Source organism: Elgaria multicarinata, chromosome 7 (genome assembly GCF_023053635.1).
Source record: "Elgaria multicarinata webbii isolate HBS135686 ecotype San Diego chromosome 7, rElgMul1.1.pri, whole genome shotgun sequence".
Taxonomy (NCBI): domain Eukaryota; kingdom Metazoa; phylum Chordata; class Lepidosauria; order Squamata; family Anguidae; genus Elgaria; species Elgaria multicarinata.
Window position 1 is genome coordinate 97,074,120 of NC_086177.1, and position 3,675 is coordinate 97,077,794.

The following is a 3,675-nucleotide window of genomic DNA, read 5'->3' on the forward strand; positions in this document are numbered from 1 at the left end:
CCAACTGGCGGGAGTGGCAAAAAGGGAAGTGTTGACTTGGCCACAAAATGAAAGAGAAGACTAGAGAAGAATTTTTCAGGACTCTAAGGTGCATATTTGATACCTGCAGCCTGTCTGAATGGAAGCACAACTTTCCATTCCAGAGTTCAGGGCCCCACTGAAAGTTTGAAGAATTATTCTCTGGGGCTTTGGGAGGCATTAGGGGAAACAGTTAGCAGCAAATGGGGCCCACCAGGACAATGAGCAACTGCTCAAGGAGAGATTTGTGGAATGCATATACGATGATACTGTGTGTAGAGAATTACGTTTTTTTGTTATGGCAAAAGGGAAAAACACCTTTCTTGGATTTTAAGGAGGATGCACAAGTAGGAAGATGGATGGCAAATAACATCTTGAGAGAAGAAGTGATTGAAAGGAAAGAGTGGAAAGGAATCTTGGAACATGTCAATGAGAGGATATGGGAAAAGGTACAGATGGAGGTGCAAAAGGTGAAAATGGATCTGAAACAAGAACTGATGGGGGCTGGAGAGTGGAACAACAGGCCAGACCGATTTGCTGAAGATGTGGGGAAGTAGGGAACATAGCCAGAAGATGCATGGCCAAGGAGGGTGATGTTAGCAAGTTTGTCCATGAGTTAAGTCTAAAGAAGCTCTGGAGCAGCAGTTGGAGATGAAAATTCAGCTGGAAGAGCAGGAGAAATAGATACAGGCCATAAAAGATGCCAAGTTGCATCTAGAAGTGAACTATTTATTTATTTATTGCATTTATATACCGCCCCCATAGCTAGAGCTCTCTGGGCGGTTTACAGAAAATATATTGAATGAATGAACAACATTAATTGCATTAGCCTTAGACCACTGCAGCACAAAACCAGGCAACTAAAATTACATAAACGTACATAAAAATAAAATAATCAGCAGTTAAAATTAGCTGTTAAAATGGTTGTTAAAACATATTCTTCAAATAGCAATCAGTTTCACGTGGTTGTACGGACACAACGCTATCTCATGCTGCAGAGACATATGTACCTAGACATATCTGTAGAAAAAGAAGGTGAGAAACTATGTACCAAGCTATATAGAAAGCCCACAGATCAAAACAAGCTCTTAAGATACGATAGCTCACACCCTAAACACATAAAGGATAACATCCCATATGGCCAATTGATTAGGATCAAAAGAAACTGTACTAAGGAATCTGATTATGAGAGGGAATCTCGGACTTTACAACAGCAGTGTTTACAGAGAGGATACTCAGAAAAGTGTATATTAAGAGCCAAGGGAAGAGTAGATAATACTGATAGAAGCACCCTTTTGAGGTCTAAACCAAAGAAGATTAATAACAGATTGATATGCAGCTTACCATTCAACAACATTAGCACCTCCTTAAGACACTCAGCTATTGAGATATGAAGGCACAGTTTGAGCTGGAACTACGAGTTTTTGATGGAGAGAATAAAAAAATGAGAAAGCAGCTGCAAGAGACAGAGGCCATAGCTAGACCTAAGGTTTATCCCTGGATCATCCAGGGATCAAACCTGTTCATCTAGATGACACACAGGGGATCCAGTGCTCAGGCAAGGGCGAACCCTGGATGATCCCAGGATAAACCTTAGGTCTAGCTGTGGCCAGAGATGAAATGGGAAACTGGAAAGGGAACACAAGAATCTGAAGGCCAATATAAGCTCTTCTAACAATAAACATGATGAAGCCGCTGAACAGCTCTGGATGTTGTAGGCCCAAATGAAAGATTACATGTGGGAATTGGATGATGTGTTGCTGTTTATTCGTTCAGTCGCTTCCGACTCTTCGTGACTTCATGGACCAGCCCACGCCAGAGCTTTCTGTTGGCCGTTGCCAGCCCTAGCTCCCCCAAGGTCAAGTCTGTCACCTCCAGAATATCATCCATCCATCTTGCCTTTGGTCGGCCCCTCTTCCTTTTGCCTTCCACTTTCCCTAGCATCAGCCTGTTCTCCAAGGTATCCTGTCTTCTCATTATGTGGCCAAAGTACTTCAGTTTTTATGTACATGCCTTCAGAATAGAAATATTGACTCAGGCCAAAGTGAATGAAAAGAAGTCAAAGAATATGGAGGCAAAGACAATTCAAATGCAATGGGCAGCTGCTGAACATGCCTAGTGGCAGACTCAGCAAGAAAAGGAAGAAGTGGCTGATGAAATTGCCAATGGCAGTGGCATAGAACTTCTTCTTTTACAGGAAATGCTTTGCTTGGAAGCTCAGATAGCTCTGCTTGAAGAAGAACTGGAGGACAAATAGTTCAGTACAGAATTGGTGAATGGCTGCCTCAAAGAAGCAAACCTTCAGATTGACCAGATAAACACAGACCTGAATATGGAGCGTAACGATGCACAGAAGACTGAAAATGATTGCCAACCACTTGAATATCAGTACATGGAACTTCAGATCAATCAACCTGAAATGGAGAGTACTGTGATGTCTGAAAAGAAATCTTGTGACTCTCCTTTGGAGGCAAAGATAACACATCTGGGAAAACAGCTGGATGCAGAGATGAGTGCCAGAATGCCAGCAAGCATATGCACTATCTGTAGACGGAACTGAAGGATATTGTCCTGAAAGTAGATGATGGCAGTAGTAAAGATAACAAGGGGATCCCAGATGAAAATCCTGTTGGCCAGTGTTTGGGATACCTATGAGAGCAAGGGGAGAATTGGTTGATTTTCAGTTGGAGGCAATCCAAGCGGTCCAACACAGGTGTTCCTCCAAGAGGTTGATCCAATAATGTAGTGGGCATGGGTCACAGAGCTGATGAAAGTAATGGTATCTCTGGTATACATGACGACATGTATCATTAGATGGGGAAGAAGTATGTAAAGTCTGCCTTAGAGGAGAGTGGAAGGGGCATGGAATGGGTGGAGGAGAGAGCAAAATGAGTGCCAGAATGGGGTTGAGTGGAAAGAAGGAGCTGGAAGGAGAGGAGGTAGAAGGATTGAATTGAAGGAGAAGAGGAAAGGAAGGAGAGAGAAATCATCAGTGTCGTAAGAAGGAAAAGGAGATAGCACTTTAATGAAGAATACACCTCCACACACAGAGACAGGAACCAAGGACTAAAGAACAGGGGGAAACAGCTGTTGGCCTTGTAAAACTAACATCGCTCTTCACAGAGGACTGTGGATTAAAAGGGGAGTTGAATACAATTGATTCATAGTTGTGCTGATCGTTTTCTTCCTATTATCCCTAAACCTTCTTAAGCAAAGTCAATTCTGTTTGTCCTTGGAGTGATTGTAATCTTCCCCTCCTCGTCCTCATTATACAAACCTGAAACATTACATAGAGGTGTCTAAAGCAGAGGGCAATCAGCTCAGAGGCGTGATGTACCCCAATGTTGACAGGGCACAGATTCAGTTATCTAGTGCACAAACCCCGTTGACCTTACCCTATTTCATGAAGTGTCCTCATTACCAAAGTTTTCAGAGGGGGGGGGGGGAATATGCAGAGAAACAGTATACTTTGGGGGGAATTTAAAACTACTCTACAATCTTTGTTTCAATTGCATGAGTTGCCAGAAAAGCAGAAAGTGGGAAATCTGATTGGCTAACTGGAGGAAGTGACAAAAACTGAAGTGTTGACTTGGCCACAAAATAAGAGAGAGACAGGAGAACAAATTTTCAGGACACTAAGATGCATATTTGATACCC

The 3,675-nt window shown here is 42.6% G+C and overlaps 1 pseudogene; it reads left to right on the plus strand.

The window, feature by feature from the left end:
- The first annotated feature begins 1,408 nt into the window (after positions 1–1,408).
- On the plus strand, positions 1,409–2,673 carry LOC134401231 (myosin-9-like; annotated as a pseudogene).
- The last annotated feature ends 1,002 nt before the right edge of the window (positions 2,674–3,675 follow it).